The 24,916-nt window shown below is 42.2% G+C and overlaps 1 long non-coding RNA gene across 3 annotated transcripts; it reads right to left on the reverse strand.

The window, feature by feature from the left end:
* Nucleotides 1-3,390: 3,390 nt before the first annotated feature.
* Nucleotides 3,391-6,602, reverse strand: LOC134126997 (uncharacterized). Of its 3 annotated transcripts, XR_009955934.1 has the most exons (4): nucleotides 6,480-6,576; nucleotides 5,574-5,645; nucleotides 5,277-5,475; nucleotides 3,395-4,508 (listed from the first exon to the last, which is right to left on the reverse strand). It is a non-coding gene; the product is annotated as an uncharacterized LOC134126997 (long non-coding RNA). The 3 variants fall into 3 exon arrangements; XR_009955935.1 differs by having other exon boundaries at nucleotides 3,391-5,475; nucleotides 6,484-6,602; XR_009955933.1 differs by having other exon boundaries at nucleotides 3,391-5,475.
* Nucleotides 6,603-24,916: the final 18,314 nt, after the last annotated feature.

Consider the following 24,916-nt stretch of genomic DNA (forward strand, 5'->3'; position numbering starts at 1 on the left):
CTTGGTCTAGGTCCATCTGGTGCTGAGTAGTAGCCCACAGTGGCTTCATCAGAGCATTTTATCTGTAAACAGCTTTCTGCTGAAACAAAACCGTGAAGATGTGAGTTGCCAAACTCAAAGAGCTCTGCAGAGTTGTTGGTAATTCTCTGTGGCTTTTCATAGCTTCTGTTGAGATGAAGAGTGTTTCAAAAACCCCAAATCAGTGTTAATCTCCTTTTTAAAGAGCCCGGCTGTGGAGGCTGTACTTGAATACAGGCTAAAAGTGTCTCGGGGGGGACTCAAGACATGCCTGCCACTACCATCAACTTAAAATACTCCTCACTGAGTCAGCTGTCCTCAGTGCTCCGACCTGGCAGAGCAGAGCTGCTGTCCTGATTGGATAGCATGACTGGGGAATTATTCATTTAAATATGACTTGAGGTGCCGCAGCTCTGCTCGCTTTGAAGTCCTGTCTGTCCTACAAATCTGTATTTCACACCGACATAACTCTCCTCCGGCACGGCATTCACCCTCCTCCGGACTAAATAAATCAGCACAATTCTGCACATCAGGCCCATTTAAAAGTCACATAATGTGTAATACAAGCACATTCATTTAAATCAAACGCAGTTCCGAATTGCACATTCCGTGGTTACATGGTTCGAACCTTCTGTGACTGCATTAGCAGCTGCCTTTTGGTATTCATGCTGCGGCCTGTTTTTAGACTGCGCGCTGCACGAATGGAATTAAGGTGCGTTTGAGAGATGATCAGAGGCGGGCTGACATTTGCACTCGCATCCTCAAGCCGTGGAAGCCTTTGGCACTCGGCTCGGATACACTGCTGCTCTGGAGCTGCCTGTCAAAGCCGGAGAGAAGGAGATCGGCTTTAGGTCGGGGTTCAGACCGGCTCCTTCGTGGAGCGCTTCTTCTCGAGTTATGTTGATGAGCTGGACTTAATGTAATGATAATAAGAATGTGTTCAGTGATCTCAGCTATCTGCCGTGATTAATCGGGTTTATCAAAGGGACTGTGCTGATGAGCAGAAAAGAAGGAATCCATGACACATTGTAAATGAGAAAAATTCTCACTTTTTTTTTTTTTACTTTGTGGAAGATCAAATATCTATTATATTCTACTTGCAAAGAAAATTAATAATATATTATATTTCGGTCTCATTTAGGATTTCCCTCCTGGTTGGTTCCTGTTCTGAATTGCCACCACCTGAAACTTTCCTAAAAGGATAGTGGATTCAGATAAACAAACAAGACAAACAAATTGTGAATTAAAAGATTTCATTTTTGTACAATGTCAAGACTTTAGCTCCAGGAGAAGGTAATGGCAAACAACTATAATTATTGCAACTTTTCGTCTTTCTCCCTCTGTTGGCTTAAAAAAGGTCAAAGGATCAACGAAATATTGGGCAATTCTTAGTCAATATTAGTCATCTTCAGGCAATCATGACAAAAATGTTTAAACCCCTCTTTTCCAACGCTGATCCTTGAGCACTGCCCCATGTTATCCGAAACCGATGCTTTGAGGCCCCCTTTAGCCACTGGCGTGGAACAAAGAGTGAGAGGATCAAATAAATACAGCACTTTCACCCAGCGAACCGTGGTTTGTGCCAATCCTGACTTAATTTACTCTGATTTTGTACTTTATATACACCATAGGTAACAAAAGAAGGAATTTGAATCCAAACCATTGTATTTTACAAGGCCTACGTTTTTTTTCCGCATTATCCTATTAAGTAAACAGATTATTTTGATGTCTCTCTACCACTTTTCAAAGGTGAAGAGGAGATTTTGAAGAGTAAATCCCCTGAGTTGGTAGTGATGATGTGTTGCGTGAGGCCGTGAGCTCACTGAAATAGTCCAAAGTCATCTTGTGGTGTTTATGAATATGATACCGTGTCCGTGTGCACTCGTATCCCTGAAGCATGAGCAACAGTAGATAGAAATGTTCTTAAAGTCCGAGTAGCACCCAACCGACACGTATTGCTCCATCGCGAGTCATGTGACGCCGCAATTTTGACTCCTTTCTGTGGGTCTTTCAGTGCCCTGCCACAGCCATTATCCGTCTCATAAAGGCCTCTCCCATCTGCTGAAGTCAGCCGTACTCTAATATGGTCATCGAACTGCGTAATTTGCCTTCCCACACAATGCTCCCCCTCTGACCACCCCCCCCCTCCCCCCCCCCCCCAGTACATTTCATGCCCAAGCCTCCTTCTGGAGAAGTGTTCCTCCCGCTCTTAACGGGGCCTTGTGGCCGGTGTGTTGTCATGGTGATGATGATGACGGCCACTGAGAAGTGAGGATGTGGGTTTAATCTGCTTGATGTTATAATGGGTAACACCTCACACTCCTACCCATTGATGAGAATCCCTGTCTGCTTTAAAAATGTATTCTCTCTGTCCCTGTCCTTACATGTCCTTTCCCTGTATTCAAGGAGGAATCAAAGCGAAGGAGGGGATGTATGAGGGACTTAAATACCTTTTTACGACTGCATAATTTAAGATTTGAGTAGAAAAAAAGTACATCGTGGGGGGATTTGGTCGGGAGTCATGAATGCAGCTGTTGGAATAATGACAGCCTCACTGTGACATGATGGACCCAAATCAGTTTCTTATTATGGAATCAACGCTATGAGAAATTATTTTTAATATACAAGTATGTTCATATATAATGAACTCTTGATTATGTGTATTAATCTTCATTCCAAATCGTAGGGACACTAGATATGTGAAAAGGAAGATGAAGTGCAAGCTGTCTTGATTTATGAGATTTATTTGAGAAAGTAGTTTCCAAAAGATTATGCAAGATGGAAGAGGATATATCTTTTCAATAAGTATTTATTTATAGAAAGAATTTGAAGTTTACTTAACAGGGGAATGATGCCTCCTTGGAATTGAATAAACTCATCAATTTCACAAATTGAGATTAGTGATACATTAGGCCAAACTATAAATCCTACTGCACTAAATTGTGAAATAATTATGTCAATAATTGATGATCTCCAGTGAAGTCTTAATTCTCCTACAAATAAAATGAATCGTGTAAAAATCTCTCTGAACTAATAAATGTAAGAAACTAGACCAAACACAATAGCATAATCCCTATAGCATACCTCCTGTATGCATTTGATACATTTGATGAAAGCTTGGTAAGTAAAAAGCATCTGACATCAAAAAAGAGCCTGTAAAGTATTATTAGAGTATTTATATTTTAGACATGTGACCTTTGACAGACTTTTGATCTTTTTGAAGGGAACACTAATAAATCATACAAGGTAGAAATGCATAAAATTGCTCAGATTGTTCTAGTTTGCCTCACAAAACCTGAAAAAATAAAGATCATTATTGTCTTACTGTGTTAACGGTTTATTTTGCTCATCGTTTTTGAGAGTCACACTAAATATAAATAATGACAGTTCTAGAACTCTTGCAAACTTCTAGCAATAACATAAATATCTGTTATGTGTTTAGAAAATAAAAGTTAAATTAAAGCTGCAAGCAGCGATGAACGGGCCTTCGCCTATTCTCGCACGTCGGGGTGGGGCGGCGGTCGGCCGGGCTCGCGGGTCAAAAAAGACTAAAGAGACTAAACAAATCACTCTCGGGGCTGCCATTCAAACCCGAATCTGCGGCCTCGCGAACGGAATCCACCGACGCCGGGCTGTTGCCCCGCTGCAAAAGACCTGCGGAGTAATTGTTACGGGTCTCGGGCACGATGACCACAATAAGTATCACAGCAACACTTGTCTCGTTCTCCAGTTTGCGTCTGTATAATTGATTCAACACATATACACATCCAGTGCATTTTTCTTGTCCTGTATATCTTAGATATCATAAATGCAGTCTCATTTAAGGTTAATTCCCAGAAATATCCACCTGTAATTACCTTAGCTGTTATTACGGCCTACTATAGTTCCCATTGACCAACTACATAAGGGATATTTCCACACCATGTTGACTATGATAAACGTATACAACTCTTATTCACATATGGACATTGCAATTTAGAATGTATATTCATTAACTCAGCATGTACCAAACCATATTGTCATGTAAAAAAACCAAAACATGACCAAACATGACTAAATAAATCACTGCCCTTGCATACTGAACAAATATTGCATTCTGGATTCATTTTAAGTCACATGAGGAGTCTTGTGCATGCCAAGAATCAAACCCTGGTTTACTGCGCCAGGGGCCAACGCTCTGCAGATGACCTATATGGTCCAATACAATTTCACAATCGAAACGTCACTCAAATAGGATTGGTGCCTCTCTTGCAAAAATACAGCGAATTTTAATACTTAAATGACAGCTAAAGGAGAAAATAAAACGCAGTAGGTCACATAAGTTCTGTCGGATGTTCAAGTTGCCCAGAAGGATGAGCGGCGAGCTGTCATCTGGAAGTTGTAACTCTTCCATTCGTTGTAGAAGTAAATAACTTCTTCTCTGGAAGGATAATTTTCCGCTGTGGTCCAGTCAACTTTGCCATGATTGTGACGCCAACCTGTGCCGTGTGCTGGAAGAAAAAAAGAAGGCCAAATTATTACATCGATATGTAATGGAATGCTGTTGTAAGAACACAGGAAGAAGGCTTTTACATTACATGTCATTTAGCTGACGCTTTTATCCAAAGCGACGTACAATAAGTGCATTTCCACATAGAGATACAAACTCAGAAGAACAAGTAACAAGAAAGTACATTTTTCATTAACTAAGCAGTTTCAAAACATGTTAAAGATAAGTGGCATTATAAGTACAATTTAAGTGCTACCATTTGTTAGTGCTACGGTTTGCTAGTGTTTTAGTCAAGGTAGAGTCTAAAAAGGTGTGTCTTGAGTTTTCGACGGAAGATGGAGAGGCTCTCTGCAGTCCTGATGTCATCAGAGAGCTCGTTCCACCATCTGGGAGCCAGGACAGCAAAGAGTCGCGATCTCGTCGAGTGCTTTTCTCTCAGTGAGGGAGGAACAAGCAGCGTGGCAGATGCAGATCGGAGTGTGTGGGTTGGGATGTAGGGTTTAACCATGTCCCGGATGTAGACTGGTCCCGATCCATTCACAGCGTGGTACGTCAGTACCAATGCTTTGAACTGGATGCGGGGAGCCACTAGTAACCAATGAAGAGAACGGAGAAGCGGTGTGGTGTGGGAGTATTTCAGAAGGTTGAAGACCAGTCGAGCTGCTGCATTCTGGATGAGCTGCAGTGGTCGTATGGCGGTAGCAGGGAGACCCGCCAGCAGAGAGTTACAGTAGTCGAGGCGAGAGATGACAAGAGCCTGAATCTGTACCTGCGCCGCCTTCTGAGTGAGAAGGGGTCGTATTCTCCTGATGTTAACGGTGTTCGCCAAAGTTAACAGTCAGGTCCTGAGTGGGCGAGTTTTTTCCAGGGAAGAGAAGTAGTTCAGTCTTGTCGGGGTTGATCTTCAGGTGATGGGCGGACATCCACTGGGAGATGTCAGTCAGACATGCAGAGATCCGTGCCGCCACCTGAGTGTCCGAGTCGGGGAAGGAGAGAATTAGTTGGGTGTCTGTGTTTTACAATTATGCAGACAGAACAAAATATACATAAAGAAATGCTTTCCCACCTCGCTGGAGTTGAAAGCCACGTGTCCAATGTGCCATTCCCATTGATGGTGGCATGACTTTGCACGTGGCATCTGAAAGTATTTGAGCACCAACATGTATTATCAGAATACGATTAGGGCTGTCAACAGATTATAGACAATTAACTAGTTAATCACACATTTTGTAAAACATTTATCTTGATAACAATATTTTTTTCTCTTATATTAACTGTTTACAGTTTAGTAATTTGTTGTTTCAACTCCATAATGAGCTTGACGTGTGTATATTATTTCATTGGAATGAGGGGCATATTAATCATATCATTTAATGTTAGATTCATGCTCATTGTGAAGGAAATAAATATATAACATTGAAAAGCATTGAAGACGCACATTACATTACGTGTCATTTAGCTGACGCTTTTAAACAACAAAGTAGTTAGTTAGCTGCTGCGAGTAGTAGTGTGTAAATAAAGTGATTCAATCGGGCCAAGTTATTTAGGGCACACGGAAACGTAAACAAAGTGGCGCTAATAGCGTGAAGAGGGGTCTTTTATTCCCGTGAAGCTACCGTAGTTAGCTTTACAGGAACAAAATACGTATGCTAGTTGATGTTCTTCAAGCATAGCATAGGCTGCCCTGGGCTGTGCTAAATAGTGCACAGCAGCCACAGCCGGCAGTAAACTCAAATTAGTGTGACAAATCTGCTCTAAAGTGTAGTTATTTAAGTCAATAACCTCAGCAAATAGAGTAATCTGAACCACTTTGTTCGTTAGATCAGCCGGAGACGCGGAAAAAAAGAGATGTTTGTGACGGGACGTCCCTTAAGCAGCTAATAGCACCGAATTAGTGTTAGCATGTTTACAGTATCCCCGCTATTTAAGTGGGTAAGACTGAAGAACGCACAAGGAAAAAGTCATCACTCACCTACCAAAGCGTTTCCACTTGGTTTAGTCCGTTTGGATTTAAGCATAGGTGTGTAGCTAGCAGTTTAAAATATAAAATACGGACTTGATACGAGCTGCAGCTGTTCAACGCCGGGGCTTCAATGGCGACCTCTCGCGATAACAGCATTAACTCACGCGACACTACGAGCCGCCCTCTACTCTGCGCATGTCCGTCAACAAAGACTGCTGGGTAATTGAGTTCTTTAACGTAACAGTTCCCCGTAACATCTAGTAAAATCCCAAAACGTGTTTGCATCTCCACCCGTATGTGGCAGAATACGTGTATTTAAATTCAGATGTAAATATATTGAACTGTCCGTGTTATTTTTCTAGGTTAGATGTGTCAAACTCGCGACACGCTGGCGAACGGCTGCACCGTCCAGACCGTACCGGGCTGCAACGCCAGCTCCACACATACGGCAGCTGTGCCCAGCAGCCGTATGTGGCTGAAACGAGTGTGACACAGCTGCTCTAACGTGTACAGTTATTTAATAACCTCAGCAAGGAGAGTAAACTGAATCATTTTGTCCGTTAGATCAGCCGGACACACGTTTAAAAAAAGAAGAAAAAAAAAAAAAGTATGATTTCGTCGGGAGTCGATCTCACGACCATTGCATCGGGGGGCCAACACCTTACTCACTGAGCTATTCTTTCAGATGGATTTTAGAATTCGAAAACTCACTCAAATAGGATTGGTCACTCTCCGCCAAAAATACAGGTAATATTCACACTAAAAAAATTATAACTGCCTTCCTGTTTGTTTTAAAAAAAATTCCTCAGAGACTTTTTAAAGTCTCCCTTTAATACATTTGGTAAAAAATCAGCGGACTTGTCGGTCAAACAGGATGCGGGCGGGGCTTCGTCAAAATCTTCCAGGGGGCGCAATGGAGGCAATTTTTCAATTTTGATCCAAAACTGCACATCAGGTCTGTAAAGGTCATCACGTAGGATACTCACAGAGGTTTTCAAGAGTTTTGGAGTGTGCCGAGGCGCAGAAGATGTGCTTGAACTTTCATGCGAATATGTCGTCGCCACAGCAACAAAGTTGGTCCAAAACTCCCAATTCTCACTGTGAGCCATCGTCACAGTCTTACGTCTTATATTCCCAGATTTGAAGTTGATCAGATTAAAGGGCTAGGAAATGGACATGTAAATGTACAAACTTTGCATTGACCTAAGCCAATAGGTGGCGCTATACTTTTTCGAAAATCACTGCATGGCATTACTTAAAGGCCTACACAAGCATCATGAATATACATTTATAGCCAGAAATATCAATGTTCCTTGGAGTTATACCATTTTACATTTTGGAAAAAAATCTTCCAAAATTGTCCAAACTGCACGCAAGCTCACGCCCAGGTAGTTTTATGAAAACTCTTGATTTTAATAACTTTTGACCCCAAGGGTGTCAGGAACCAGTTGCCAAATTTTGAAATGGATCGGATTTAAACTCTCGGAGGAGTTCGTTCGTTTGTAAATGCAAAAATTGAAGGAAATTGCCAAAAATACACAGAATCACCACAGCGCCCCCTAATGTTCAAATATTCTGGGAAAATTTGGGGATGTTCTAGGACTCAATGTGAACATGTCCTCAAAATTTGGTGAAAATGGGGGTTGGAAAAAAAAAAGTTATAGGCCTTTGAACTTTCAGGACACAAACCTACAAACTTCATTGGTCCATAACTTTATTGAAAAATGAGATATCAACATTCTTTCAATAACTTTTGATCGCATCGAGCCAACGATCATTTTGCCGAAGATTTCGTAAGAATCGGACCAAGCGTCTGGGAGGAGTTCGCAAAAACGTGTTTTTCACAAAATTCAAAATGGCGGCCATAAAACGGTAGGCGCATTTGCATACCATAATTTTTTTTGTGTACAGCACATCCAAGAGAACCTGTGTGAAAAGGTTCCAAGTCGATCGGTAAAAGTAAAAAAAAAAATTAACATTGCGGCCACTTTGGGGGGCGCTAGAGAGTTCTTTTTTCTCTCCTCTAAATGCGGGACCCGAATCATACGTCAATTTTGCGCACTTCTGATGCGCGTGCAAAAATTCAAGAGTTTTTGAACATGATAAAGTCCCCAAAAGTGCGTTCGAAGTGGCGAAATAATAAGAAAAAGATTAAAGCTGCAAGCAGCGATGAACGGGCCTTCGCCTATTCTCGCGCGTCGGGGTGGGGCGGCGGTCGGCCGGGCTCGCGGGTCAAAAAAGACTAAAGAGACTAAACGAATCACTCTCGGGGCTGCCATTCAAACCTGAATCTGCGGCCTCGCGAACGGAATCCACCGACGCCGGGCTGTTGCCCCGCTGCAAAAGACCTGCGGAGTAATTGTTACGGGTCTCGGGCACGATGACCACAATAAGTATCACAGCAACACTTGTCTCGTTCTCCAGTTTGCGTCTGTATAATTGATTCAACACATATACACATCCAGTGCATTTTTCTTGTCCTGTATATCTTAGATATCATAGATGCAGTCTCAATCAAGGTTAATTCCCAGAAATATCCACCTGTAATTACCTTAGCTGTTATTTCTGCCTACTATAGTTCCTATTGACCAACTACATAAGGGATATTTCCATACCATATTGACTATGATAAACGTATACAACTCTTATTCACATATGGACGTTGCACTTTAGAATGTGTATTGATTAACTCGGCATGTGCCAAACCATATTGACAAGTAAAAAAAACAAAATATGACTAAACATGACTGAATAAATCACCGCCCAAAACATGTTAAAGATAAGTGGCATTATAAGTACAATTTAAGTGCTACCATTTGTTAGTGCTAAGGTTTGCTAGTGTTTTGGTCAAGGTAGAGTCTAAAAAGGTGTGTCTTGAGTTTTCGACGGAAGATGGAGAGGCTCTCTGCGGTCCTGATGTCATCAGAGAGCTCATTCCACCATCTGGGAGCAGGACAGCAAAGAGTCGCCATCTCGTCGAGTGCTTTTCTCTCAGTGAGGGAGGAACAAGCAGCTTGCCAGATGCAGATCGGAGTGCGTGGGTTGGGATGCAGGGTTTCACCATGTCCCGGATGTAGACTGCTCCCGATCCATTCACAGCGTGGTCCGTCAGTACCAATGCTTTGAACTGCATGCGGGCAGCCACTCGTATCCAAAGAAGAGAGCGGAGAAGTGGTGTGGGAGTATTTTGGAAGGTTGAAGACCAGTCGAGCTGCTGCATTCTGGATGAGCTGCAGTGGTCGAATGGCGGCAGCAGGGAGACCTGCCAGCAGAGAGTTACAGTAGTATTTGGTGTATTATCAGAATACGATTAGGGCTGTCAACAGATTATAGACAATTAACTAGTTAATCACACATTTTGAAAAACATTTATCTTGATTACAATATTTTTTTCTCTTATATTAACTGTTTACAGTTTAGTAATTTGTTGTTTCAACTCCATAATGAGCTTGACGTGTGTATATTATTTCATTGGAATGAGGGGCATATGAATCATATCATTTAATGTTAGATTCATGCTCATTGTGAAGGAAATGAATATATAACATATTGAAAAGCATTGAAGACGCACATTACATTACGTGTCATTTAGCTGACGCTTTTAAACAACAAAGTAGTTAGTTAGCTGCTGCGAGCACGGTTCTACTCAGTGTGTAAATAAAGTGATTCAATCGGGCCAAGTTATTTAGGGCACACGGAAACGTAAACAAAGTGGCGTTAATAGCGTGAAGAGGTGTCTTTTGACGCTGTAAAGCTACCGTAGTTAGCTTAGCTAAAAGACGTATGCTGGGTGAGACTGGAGAACGCACAAGGAAAACGTAATCACTCACCGTCAAAGGCGTTTCCACTTCGTTGAGTACATGTGGACGTAAGCACCGGTGTGTAGTTAGCAAGCTGGCTGACTGGCTGCTCCATCCGGCAGCCGCTAGCTCCACTCGCTATCCCAGTTAGCTGTCCGTGCCGTCGAGCAGATATAACAAGCCCTTAAACAAAACGTACCTCACTGGCTGCACACATCCAAGAGGGAATGAGAACACTTTGCTTACATCCACATAGTAGTAATAGTTCCTGAAGTATAGGTGTGTAGTTAGCAGTTTAAAATACGGAGCGGTGATACTTTGCCTGTTCAACACAAAACCGGAACATGCGCAGACTACGTGCGCGGCTGTGCGCACGTAGTCTGCGCATGTCCGTCAACCAAGAATAGGGAATTCTGGGTGATGAAGTTCTTTAACTTAAAATTTCCCCGTAACATCTATTTACATCACCAAACGTGTTTGCATCTCCACCCGTATGTTGCAGAATACGTGTATTTAAATCCAGATGTAAATATATTGAACTGTCCGTGTTATTTGTCTAGGTTAGATATGTCAAACCCGCGACACGCTGCCAAACGGCTGCGCCGTGAGCCAGCTGTCCTGCATCAGCCTTACCTTCTTCTGTCAGCTGTATGCGCGGCCACGGAGCAGTTTCTGGCCTTAAACTGAAACGAGTTTGACATACCTGCTCTTAAGTGTACAAAGTCCATAACCTCAGCAAGGAGAGTAAACTGAATCATTTTGTTCGTTAGATCAGAAGACACGCGTTTTAAAAAGAGGAGGAAAAAAAAAAAATTGATTTCGCCGGGACACGATCTCACGACCATAGGATCGGGGGGGCGGTTTCTTACCAGGAGAGCTAAACCTTCTGATGGGTTTGAGAATTCGAAAACTCACTGAAATAGGATCGGTCACTCTCCGCCAAAAATACAGGAAATATTCACACTAAAAAAATTATAACTGCCTTCCTGTTTGTTTTAGAGAAAATTCCTCAGAGACTTTTTTAAGTCTCCCTTTAATACATTTGGTAAAAAATCAGCGGACTTGTCGGTCAAACAGGGTGCGGGCGGGGCTTCGTCAAAATCTTCCAGGGGGCGCAATGGAGGCAATTTTTCACTTTTGATCCAAAACTGCACATCAGGTCTGTAAAGGTCATCACGTAGGATACTCACAGAGGTTTTCAAGAGTTTTGGAGTGTGCCGAGGCTCAGAAGATGTGCTTGAACTTTCATGCGAATATGGCGACGTCACAGCCACAAAGTTGGTCCAAAACTCCCAATTCTCACTGTGAGCCATCGTCACAGTCTTACGTCTTATATTCCCAGATTTGAAGTTGATCAGATTAAAGGGCTGGGAAATGGACATGTAAATGTACAAACTTTGCATTGACCTAAGCCAATAGGTGGCGCTATACTTTTTCGAAAATCACTGCATGGCATTACTTAAAGGCCTACACAAGCATCATGAATATACATTTATAGCCAGAAATATCAATGTTCCTTGGAGTTATACCATTTTACATTTTGGAAAAAAATCGTCCAAAATTGTCCAAACTGCACGCAAGCTCACGCCCAGGTGGTTTTATGAAAACTCTTGATTTTAATAACTTTTGACCCCAAGGCTGTCAGGAACCAGTTGCCAACTTTTGAAATGGATCGGATTTAAACTCTCGGAGGAGTTCGTTCGTTTGTAAATGCAAAAATTGAAGGAAATGGCCAAAAATACACAGAATCACCACAGCGCCCCCTAATGTTCAAATATTCTGGGAAAATTTGGGGATGTTCTAGGACTCATTGTGAACATGTCCTCAAAATTTGGTGAAAATGACGGTTAGAAAAAAAAAAAGTTATAGGCCTTTGAACTTTCAGGACACAAACCTACAAACTTCATTGGTCCATAACTTTATTGAAAAATGAGATATCAACATTCTTTCAATAACTTTTGATCGCATCGAGCCAACGATCATTTTGCCGAAGATTTCGTAAGAATCGGACCAAGCGTCTGGGAGGAGTTCGCAAAAACGTGTTTTTCACAAAATTCAAAATGGCGGCCATAAAACGGTAGGCGCATTTGCATACCATAATTTTTTTTGTGTACAGCACATCCAAGAGAACCTGTGTGAAAAGGTTCCAAGTCGATCGGTAAAAGTAAAAAAAAAAATTAACATTGCGGCCACTTTGGGGGGCGCTAGAGAGTTCTTTTTTCTCTCCTCTAATTGCGGGACCCGAATCATACGTCAATTTTGCGCACTTCTGATGCGCGTGCAAAAATTCAAGAGTTTTTGAACATGATAAAGTCCCCAAAAGTGCGTTCGAAGTGGCGAAATAATAATAATGAATTCTTGCAATTTCAATAGGGCTTTCGCCCGACTTTCAGTCGGCTCAGGCCCTAATTAAAGCTGCAAGCAGCGATGAACGGGCCTTCGCCTATTCTCGCACGTCGGGGTGGGGCGGCGGTCGGCCGGGCTCGCGGGTCAAAAAAGACTAAAGAGACTAAACAAATCATTCTCGGGGCTGCCATTCAAACCCGAATCTGCGGCCTCGCGAACGGAATCCACCGACGCCGGGCTGTTGCCCCGCTGCAAAAGACCTGCAGAGTAATCATTACGGGTCTCGGGCACGATGACCACGATAACAAAAAGATGCATTCCTGTAAAATAAAGGTAGAGTCTGAAGCGCAAGAATCACAGCAAACGCTCGTCTCGTTCTCCAGTTTGCGTCCGTATAATTGATTCAACACACGTACAGTTTACATCCAGTGCATTTTTCTTGTCCTGTATATCTTATAGACGCAGTCTCAATCAAGGTTAATTCACACCTTGGTTTAGTCGAGGTAGAAGGACGACAGCTAACCCCACCTCTTTTGCTCCATCAAGATATGTTAACTTTTTAACCAAACCCGCTGGATGACGAAGTGGCTGTCTTCCTGAAGAGAGCTTTGCTGAATGAAATAATTAATAATACATTGACTAAGATACACTCTTCCTCCAGGGCTTAATATATCGGTAAGTTCAGTTTGAATCAGTTAAGCCGTGTAGAAACTTTGCATTGACCCAAGTCATTAAAATTAAAAAAGTTCCAAGCCATCCAGGCCTATATGTCGTCAAGACAATTGAGTAGTTGTCCAACAGAGTTATCCTTTTTTGTTTTAAGATAAAAACCATAGCTGTTATTACTGCCTAATATAGTTCCAATTGACCAACTACATGAGACATTTCCACACCATATTGACCGTGCAATCTCTTCTTCAAACTCCGTTTGAAAGAAGACCACTGGCTGAAAAACAAAAAATAAAAGAAATGGGACCGGACCAGCCACAAAATAACATCAGACAGCAGGTGAAAGACAAGGAAGCGTCGTACACTAGAGGCTTTTCGCGGACATGGTACACTAGGAAGCCGTGGCTAACCGGCTGTGGAGTAACTAACTCGCTGTTTTGCTTCCCTTGTTTGCTTTTTAAAACCGCAGCGACCGATCGAGTCTGGTGTGAAAACGGTGTTCAGGACATGAAACATTTCATCTCATCTGCTACTCCAAGCACTCACCATCTCATCTGCTCCTCCAAGCACTCAGCATCTTATCTGCTCCTCCAAGCACTCAGCATCTCCTCTGCTCCTCCAGGCACTCAGCATCTCCTCTGCTCCTCCAGAGATGCTGTTGTGTCCCTGGAGGAGCAGAGGAGATGCTGTTGTGTCTCTGGAGGAGCAGAGGAGATGCTGTTGTGTCCCTGGAGGTGCAGAGGAGATGCTGTTGTGTCCCTGGAGGAGCAGAGGAGATGCTGTTGTGTCTCTGGAGGAGTTTTATGTTTTTTTTGTGTGTCTGTCTTAGAGGTGGTTTGCTGTACGATTTATGTGAACACTGGAGACAATGTAAATAATTTTTATTGACTTGCTCACCATTACAATTGGTAATGCACAGTCTTCTTCATCTAGTGGTTACTCCATGTAATAACAGCGACTATTTGCCTCTTTGTGTATATTGAATATTGACGCAAATTACAGCAATTATAAGTTCACCTTGTATGACTTGGTTTCCTAATATGATGTGTATGACTTGGTATGACCTTGTCTTTGAAAGAACAATATTTGAAATCTACAAGGACATTCTAAATTCATAATAATTACATTAGATGCTATTTGTTTTTAAGTCGTTACTTTGGTGTTAATGTAATAAATAAACGGCAGAAATCTCCCTCAGCCCCCCCTACTTTTTCCATCACCAGCCGCCACTGCTTAACAGTAACCCGTAATATCACAAAACGTGTTTGCATCTCCACCCGTATGTTGCTTCCCAACGGAGCCACCAGCTCACTGTGATTACGCAATACAAAATGGCGGAGAGTGCGATCTTTGGGGACTATATTTTGCAGCATTGTTCAATAAACACAATTGAAGTCACATCAGGAGTCTAATTAATTAAGAAAGGGCGATGTACAAAGTGCAAAACATGAATAGCGGTTACTTTGAACAGAAATACATTACGTTAGAGCTGGCAAACGCCAGGTCACTCACGTCTCCCCCTCCAGCTCCACACATACGGCAGCTGTGCCCAGCAGCCGTATGTGGCTGAAACGAGTGTGACACAGCTGCTCTAAGTGTACAGTTATTTAAAAACCTCAGCAAGGAGAGTTACCTGAATCATTTTGTCCGTTAGATCAGCCGGACACGCGTTTAAAAAAAGAAGTAACAAAAAAAAAAGTGATTTCGTCGGGACTCGATCTCACGACCATAGGATCGGGGGGCGGTCTCTTACCAGGAGAGCTAAACCCTCTGATGGCTTTGAGAATTCGAAAACTCACTGAAATAGGATTGGTCACTCTCCGCCAAAAATTCAGGTAATATTCACACTAAAAAAATTATAACTGCCTTCCTGTTTGTTTTAGAGAAAATTCCTCAGAGACTTTTTTAAGTCTCCCTTTAATACATTTGGTAAAAAATCAGCGGACTTGTCGGTCAAACAGGGTGCGGGCGGGGCTTCGTCAAAATCTTCCAGGGGGCGCAATGGAGGCAATTTTTCACTTTTGATCCAAAACTGCACATCAGGTCTGTAAAGGTCATCACGTAGGATACTCACAGAGGTTTTCAAGAGTTTTGGAGTGTGCCGAGGCTCAGAAGATGTGCTTGAACTTTCATGCGAATATGGCGACGTCACAGCCACAAAGTTGGTCCAAAACTCCCAATTCTCACTGTGAGCCATCGTCACAGTCTTACGTCTTATATTCCCAGATTTGAAGTTGATCAGATTAAAGGGCTGGGAAATGGACATGTAAATGTACAAACTTTGCATTGACCTAAGCCAATAGGTGGCGCTATACTTTTTCGAAAATCACTGCATGGCATTACTTAAAGGCCTACACAAGCATCATGAATATACATTTATAGCCAGAAATATCAATGTTCCTTGGAGTTATACCATTTTACATTTTGGAAAAAAATCTTCCAAAATTGTCCAAACTGCACGCAAGCTCACGCACAGGTAGTTTTATGAAAACTCTTGATTTTAATAACTTTTGACCCCAAGGGTGTCAGGAACCAGTTGCCAGATTTTTAAATGGATCGGATTTAAACTCTCGGAGGAGTTCGTTCGTTTGTAAATGCAAAAATTGAAGGAAATTGCCAAAAATACACAGAATCACCACAGCGCCCCCTAATGTTCAAATATTCAGGGAAAATTTGGGGATGTTCTAGGACTCAATGTGAACATGTCCTCAAAATTTGGTGAAAATGGGGGTTGGAAAAAAAAAAGTTATAGGCCTTTGAACTTTCAGGACACAAACCTACAAACTTCATTGGTCCATAACTTTATTGAAAAATGAGATATCAACATTCTTTCAATAACTTTTGATCGCATCGAGCCAACGATCATTTTGCCGAAGATTTCGTAAGAATCGGACCAAGCGTCTGGGAGGAGTTCGCAAAAACGTGTTTTTCACAAAATTCAAAATGGCGGCCATAAAACGGTAGGCGCATTTGCATACCATAATTTTTTTTGTGTACAGCACATCCAAGAGAACCTGTGTGAAAAGGTTCCAAGTCGATCGGTGAAAGTAAAAAAAAAAATTAACATTGCGGCCACTTTGGGGGGCGCTAGAGAGTTCTTTTTTCTCTCCTCTAATTGCGGGACCCGAATCATACGTCAATTTTGCGCACTTCTGATGCGCGTGCAAAAATTCAAGAGTTTTTGAACATGATAAAGTCCCCAAAAGTGCGTTCGAAGTGGCGAAATAATAAGAAAAAGAAAAAGAATTAAAGCTGCAAGCAGCGATGAACGGGCCTTCGCCGATTCTCGCGCGTCGGGGTGGGGCGGCGGTCGGCCGGGCTCGCGGGTCAAAAAAGACTAAAGAGACTAAACGAATCACTCTCGGGGCTGCCATTCAAACCTGAATCTGCGGCCTCGCGAACGGAATCCACCGACGCCGGGCTGTTGCCCCGCTGCAAAAGACCTGCGGAGTAATTGTTACGGGTCTCGGGCACGATGACCACAATAAGTATCACAGCAACACTTGTCTCGTTCTCCAGTTTGCGTCTGTATAATTGATTCAACACATATACACATCCAGTGCATTATTCTTGTCCTGTATATCTTAGATATCATAGATGCAGTCTCAATCAAGGTTAATTCCCAGAAATATCCACCTGTAATTACCTTAGCTGTTATTACTGCCTACTATAGTTCCTATTGACCAACTACATAAGGGATATTTCCACACCATGTTGACTATGATAAACGTATACAACTCTTATTCACATATGGACATTGCACTTTAGAATGTATATTCATTAACTCAGCATGTACCAAACCATATTGTCATGTAAAAAAACCAAAACATGACCAAACATGACTAAATAAATCACTGCCCTTGCATACTGAACAAATATTGCATTCTGGATTCATTTTAAGTCACATGAGGAGTCTTGTGCATGCCAAGAATCAAACCCTGGTTTACTGCGCCAGGGGCCAACGCTCTGCAGATGACCTATATGGTCCAATACAATTTCACATTCGAAACGTCACTCAAATAGGATTGGTGCCTCTCTTGCAAAAATACAGCGAATTTTAATACTTAAATGAGAGCTAAAGGAGAAAATAAACGCAGTAGGTCACATAAGTTCTGTCGGATGTTCAAGTTGCCCAGAAGGATGAGCGGAGAGCTGTCATCTGGAAGTTGTAACTCTTCCATTCGTTGTAGAAGTAAATAACTTCTTCTCTGGAAGGATCATTTTCCGCTGTGGTCCAGTCGACTTGGGTCTTTGCCACGATTGCCCGCGGTGAAGCCCACCTGTGCCGTGTGGTGGAAGAAAAAAAGAAGGCCAAATTATTACATCCATCGACAGTCACACGATATGGAATGCTGTTGTACGAATGCGGGAAGAAGTCTTTTACAATTATGCAGACAGAACAAAATATACATAAAGAAATGCTTTCCCACCTCGCTGGAGTTGAAAGCCACGTGTCCCATGTGCCATTCCCAGTGATGTCCTCAGACTGGTGGCATGACTTTGCACGGGCCATCTGAAAATATTTGAGCACCAACGTGTATTATCAGAATACGATTATGGCTGTCAACAGATTATAGACAATTGACTAGTTAATCACACGTTTTGAAAACATTTATCTTGATTACAATATTTTTTTCTCTTATATTAACTGTTTACAGTTTAGTAATTTGTTGTTTCAACTCCATAATGAGCTTGACGTGTGTATATTATTTCTGTGGAATGAGGGGCATATTAATCATATCATTTAATGTTAGATTCATGCTCATTGTGAAGGCAATAAATATATAACATATTGAAAAGCATTGAAGACGCACAATACATTACGTGTCATTTAGCTGCGCCCGGCTGCACGCTGCGGGCAGATTATAGACAATGAAGTTAAACAACAAAGTAGTTAAGTTAGCTGCTGCGAGCACGGTTCTACTCAAAGTGTGTAAATAAAGTGATTCAATCGGGCCAAGTTATTTAGGGCACACGGAAACGTAAACAAAGTGGCGTTAATAGCGTGAAGAGGTGTCTTTTGACGCTGTAAAGCTACCGTAGTTAGCTTAGCTAAAAGACGTATGCTGGGTGAGACTGGAGAACGCACAAGGAAAACGTAATCACTCACCGTCAAAGGCGTTTCCACTTCGTTGAGTACATGTGGACGTAAGCACCGGTGTGTAGTTAGCAAGCTGGCTGACTGGCTGCTCCATCCGGCAGCCGCTAGCTCCACTCGCTATCCCAGTTAGCTGTCCGTGCCGTCGAGCAGATATAACAAGCCCTTAAACAAAACGTACCTCACTGGCTGCACACATCCAAGAGGGAATGAGAACACTTTGCTTACATCCACATAGTAGTAATAGTTCCTGAAGTATAGGTGTGTAGTTAGCAGTTTAAAATACGGAGCGGTGATACTTTGCCTGTTCAACACAAAACCGGAACATGCGCAGACTACGTGCGCGGCTGTGCGCACGTAGTCTGCGCATGTCCGTCAACCAAGAATAGGGAATTCTGGGTGATGAAGTTCTTTAACTTAAAATTTCCCCGTAACATCTATTTACATCACCAAACGTGTTTGCATCTCCACCCGTATGTTGCAGAATACGTGTATTTAAATCCAGATGTAAATATATTGAACTGTCCGTGTTATTTGTCTAGGTTAGATATGTCAAACCCGCGACACGCTGCCAAACGGCTGCGCCGTGAGCCAGCTGTCCTGCATCAGCCTTACCTTCTTCTGTCAGCTGTATGCGCGGCCACGGAGCAGTTTCTGGCCTTAAACTGAAACGAGTTTGACATACCTGCTCTTAAGTGTACAAAGTCCATAACCTCAGCAAGGAGAGTAAACTGAATCATTTTGTTCGTTAGATCAGAAGACACGCGTTTAAAAAGAGGAGGAAAAAAAAAAAAATTGATTTCGCCGGGACACGATCTCACGACCATAGGATCGGGGGGCGGTTTCTTACCAGGAGAGCTAAACCTTCTGATGGGTTTGAGAATTCGAAAACTCACTGAAATAGGATCGGTCACTCTCCGCCAAAAATACAGGAAATATTCACACTAAAAAAATTATAACTGCCTTCCTGTTTGTTTTAGAGAAAATTCCTCAGAGACTTTTTTAAGTCTCCCTTTAATACATTTGGTAAAAAATCAGCGGACTTGTCGGTCAAACAGGGTGCGGGCGGGGCTTCGTCAAAATCTTCCAGGGGGCGCAATGGAGGCAATTTTTCACTTTTGATCCAAAACTGCACATCAGGTCTGTAAAGGTCATCACGTAGGATACTCACAGAGGTTTTCAAGAGTTTTGGAGTCTGCCGAGGCGCAGAAGATGTGCTTGAACTTTCATGTGAATATGTCGTCGCCACAGCAACAAAGTTGGTCCAAAACTCCCAATTCTCACTGTGAGCCATCGTCACAGTCTTACGTCTTATATTCCCAGATTTGAAGTTGATCAGATTAAAGGGCTAGGAAATGGACATGTAAATGTAGAAACTTTGCATTGACCTAAGCCAATAGGTGGCGCTATACTTTTTCGAAAATCACTGCATGGCATTACTTAAAGGCCTACACAAGCATCATGAATATACATTTATAGCCAGAAATATCAATGTTCCTTGGAGTTATACCATTTTACATTTTGGAAAAAAATCTTCCAAAATTGTCCAAACTGCACGCAAGCTCACGCCCAGGTAGTTTTATGAAAACTCTTGATTTTAATAACTTTTGACCCCAAGGGTGTCAGGAACCAGTTGCCAGATTTTGAAATGGATCGGATTTAAACTCTCGGAGGAGTTTGTTCGTTTGTAAATGCAAAAATTGAAGGAAATGGCCAAAAATACACAGAATCACCACAGCGCCCCCTAATGTTCAAATATTCTGGGAAAATTTGGGGATGTTCTAGGACTCAATGTGAACATGTCCTCAAAATTTGGTGAAAATGACGGTTAGAAAAAAAAAAAGTTATAGGCCTTTGAATTTTCAGGACACAAACCTACAAACTTCATTGGTCCATAACTTTATTGAAAAATGAGATATCAACATTCTTTCAATAACTTTTGATCGCATCGAGCCAACGATCATTTTGCTGAAGATTTCGTAAGAATCGGACCAAGCGTCTGGGAGGAGTTCGCAAAAACGTGTTTTTCACAAAATTCAAAATGGCGGCCATAAAACGGTAGGCGCATTTGCATACCATAATTTTTTTTGTGTACAGCACATCCAAGAGAACTTGTGTGAAAAGGTTTCAAGTCGATCGGTAAAAGTAAAAAAAAAAATTAACATTGCGGCCACTTTGGGGGGCGCTAGAGAGATCTTTTTTTTCTCCTCTAATTGCGGGACCCCAATCATACGTCAATTTTGCGCACTTCTGATGCGCGTGCAAAAATTCAAGAGTTTTTGAACATGATGAAGTCCCCGAAAGTGCGTTCGAAGTGGCGAAATAATAAAAAGAAGAAGAAGAATTCTTGCAATTTCAATAGGGCTTTCGCCCGACTTGCAGTCGGCTCAGGCCCTAAAAATTCTTGCAATTTCAATAGGGCTTTCGCCCGACTTGCAGTCGGCTCAGGCCCTAAAAATTAACATTGCGGCCACTTTGGGGGGCGCTAGAGAGTTCTTTTTTCTCACCTCTAATTGCGGGACCCGAATCATACGTCAATTTTGCGCACTTCTGATGCGCGTGCAAAAATTCAAGAGTTTTTGAACATGATGAAGTCCCCGAAAGTGCGTTCGAAGTGGCGAAATAATAATAATGAATTCTTGCAATTTCAATAGGGCTTTCGCCCGACTTGCAGTCGGCTCAGGCCCTAATTAAAGCTGCAAGCAGCGATGAACGGGCCTTCGCCTATTCTCGCACGTCGGGGTGGGGCGGCGGTCGGCCGGGCTCGCGGGTCAAAAAAGACTAAAGAGACTAAACGAATCACTCTCGGGGCTGCCATTCAAACCTGAATCTGCGGCCTCGCGAACGGAATCCACCGACGCCGGGCTGTTGCCCCGCTGCAAAAGACCTGCGGAGTAATTGTTACGGGTCTCGGGCACGATGACCACAATAAGTATCACAGCAACACTTGTCTCGTTCTCCAGTTTGCGTCTGTATAATTGATTCAACACATATACACATCCAGTGCATTTTTCTTGTCCTGTATATCTTAGATATCATAGATGCAGTCTCATTTAAGGTTAATTCACAGAAATATCCACCTGTAATTACCTTAGCTGTTATTACGGCCTACTATAGTTCCCATTGACCAACTACATAAGGGATATTTCCACACCATGTTGACTATGATAAACGTATACAACTCTTATTCACATATGGACATTGCACTTTAGAATGTATATTCATTAACTCAGCATGTACCAAACCATATTGTCATGTAAAAAAACCAAAACATGACCAAACATGACTAAATAAATCACTGCCCTTGCATACTGAACAAATATTGCATTCTGGATTCATTTTAAGTCACATGAGGAGTCTTGTGCATGCCAAGAATCAAACCCTGGTTTACTGCGCCAGGGGCCAACGCTCTGCAGATGACCTATATGGTCCAATACAATTTCACATTCGAAACGTCACTCAAATAGGATTGGTGCCTCTCTTGCAAAAATACAGCGAATTTTAATACTTAAATGAGAGCTAAAGGAGAAAATAAACGCAGTAGGTCACATAAGTTCTGTCGGATGTTCAAGTTGCCCAGAAGGATGAGCGGAGAGCTGTCATCTGGAAGTTGTAACTCTTCCATTCGTTGTAGAAGTAAATAACTTCTTCTCTGGAAGGATCATTTTCCGCTGTGGTCCAGTCGACTTGGGTCTTTGCCACGATTGCCCGCGGTGAAGCCCACCTGTGCCGTGTGGTGGAAGAAAAAAAGAAGGCCAAATTATTACATCCATCGACAGTCACACGATATGGAATGCTGTTGTACGAATGCGGGAAGAAGTCTTTTACAATTATGCAGACAGAACAAAATATACATAAAGAAATGCTTTCCCACCTCGCTGGAGTTGAAAGCCACGTGTCCCATGTGCCATTCCCAGTGATGTCCTCAGACTGGTGGCATGACTTTGCACGGGCCATCTGAAAATATTTGAGCACCAACGTGTATTATCAGAATACGATTATGGCTGTCAACAGATTATAGACAATTGACTAGTTAATCACACGTTTTGAAAACATTTATCTTGATTACAATATTTTTTTCTCTTATATTAACTGTTTACAGTTTAGTAATTTGTTGTTTCAACTCCATAATGAGCTTGACGTGTGTATATTATTTCTGTGGAATGAGGGGCATATTAATCATATCATTTAATGTTAGATTCATGCTCATTGTGAAGGCAATAAATATATAACATATTGAAAAGCATTGAAGACGCACAATACATTACGTGTCATTTAGCTGCGCCCGGCTGCACGCTGCGGGCAGATTATAGACAATGAAGTTAAACAACAAAGTAGTTAAGTTAGCTGCTGCGAGCACGGTTCTACTCAAAGTGTGTAAATAAAGTGATTCAATCGGGCCAAGTTATTTAGGGCACACGGAAACGTAAACAAAGTGGCGTTAATAGCGTGAAGAGGTGTCTTTTGACGCTGTAAAGCTACCGTAGTTAGCTTAGCTAAAAGACGTATGCTGGGTGAGACTGGAGAACGCACAAGGAAAACGTAATCACTCACCGTCAAAGGCGTTTCCACTTCGTTGAGTACATGTGGACGTAAGCACCGGTGTGTAGTTAGCAAGCTGGCTGACTGGCTGCTCCATCCGGCAGCCGCTAGCTCCACTCGCTATCCCAGTTAGCTGTCCGTGCCGTCGAGCAGATATAACAAGCCCTTAAACAAAACGTACCTCACTGGCTGCACACATCCAAGAGGGAATGAGAACACTTTGCTTACATCCACATAGTAGTAATAGTTCCTGAAGTATAGGTGTGTAGTTAGCAGTTTAAAATACGGAGCGGTGATACTTTGCCTGTTCAACACAAAACCGGAACATGCGCAGACTACGTGCGCGGCTGTGCGCACGTAGTCTGCGCATGTCCGTCAACCAAGAATAGGGAATTCTGGGTGATGAAGTTCTTTAACTTAAAATTTCCCCGTAACATCTATTTACATCACCAAACGTGTTTGCATCTCCACCCGTATGTTGCAGAATACGTGTATTTAAATCCAGATGTAAATATATTGAACTGTCCGTGTTATTTGTCTAGGTTAGATATGTCAAACCCGCGACACGCTGCCAAACGGCTGCGCCGTGAGCCAGCTGTCCTGCATCAGCCTTACCTTCTTCTGTCAGCTGTATGCGCGGCCACGGAGCAGTTTCTGGCCTTAAACTGAAACGAGTTTGACATACCTGCTCTTAAGTGTACAAAGTCCATAACCTCAGCAAGGAGAGTAAACTGAATCATTTTGTTCGTTAGATCAGAAGACACGCGTTTAAAAAGAGGAGGAAAAAAAAAAAAATTGATTTCGCCGGGACACGATCTCACGACCATAGGATCGGGGGGCGGTTTCTTACCAGGAGAGCTAAACCTTCTGATGGGTTTGAGAATTCGAAAACTCACTGAAATAGGATTGGTCACTCTCCGCCAAAAATACAGGAGATATTCACACTAAAAAAATTATAACTGCCTTCCTGTTTGTTTTAGAGAAAATTCCTCAGAGACTTTTTTAAGTCTCCCTTTAATACATTTGGTAAAAAATCAGCGGACTTGTCGGTCAAACAGGGTGCGGGCGGGGCTTCGTCAAAATCTTCCAGGGGGCGCAATGGAGGCAATTTTTCACTTTTGATCCAAAACTGCACATCAGGTCTGTAAAGGTCATCACGTAGGATACTCACAGAGGTTTTCAAGAGTTTTGGAGTCTGCCGAGGCGCAGAAGATGTGCTTGAACTTTCATGTGAATATGTCGTCGCCACAGCAACAAAGTTGGTCCAAAACTCCCAATTCTCACTGTGAGCCATCGTCACAGTCTTACGTCTTATATTCCCAGATTTGAAGTTGATCAGATTAAAGGGCTAGGAAATGGACATGTAAATGTAGAAACTTTGCATTGACCTAAGCCAATAGGTGGCGCTATACTTTTTCGAAAATCACTGCATGGCATTACTTAAAGGCCTACACAAGCATCATGAATATACATTTATAGCCAGAAATATCAATGTTCCTTGGAGTTATACCATTTTACATTTTGGAAAAAAATCTTCCAAAATTGTCCAAACTGCACGCAAGCTCACGCCCAGGTAGTTTTATGAAAACTCTTGATTTTAATAACTTTTGACCCCAAGGGTGTCAGGAACCAGTTGCCAGATTTTGAAATGGATCGGATTTAAACTCTCGGAGGAGTTCGTTCGTTTGTAAATGCAAAAATTGAAGGAAATGGCCAAAAATACACAGAATCACCACAGCGCCCCCTAATGTTCAAATATTCTGGGAAAATTTGGGGATGTTCTAGGACTCATTGTGAACATGTCCTCAAAATTTGGTGAAAATGACGGTTAGAAAAAAAAAAAGTTATAGGCCTTTGAACTTTCAGGACACATACCTACAAACTTCATTGGTCCATAACTTTATTGAAAAATGAGATATCAACATTCTTTCAATAACTTTTGATCGCATCGAGCCAACGATCATTTTGCCGAAGATTTCGTAAGAATCGGA

Source organism: Pungitius pungitius, chromosome 3 (genome assembly GCF_949316345.1).
Source record: "Pungitius pungitius chromosome 3, fPunPun2.1, whole genome shotgun sequence".
Classification (NCBI taxonomy): domain Eukaryota; kingdom Metazoa; phylum Chordata; class Actinopteri; order Perciformes; family Gasterosteidae; genus Pungitius; species Pungitius pungitius.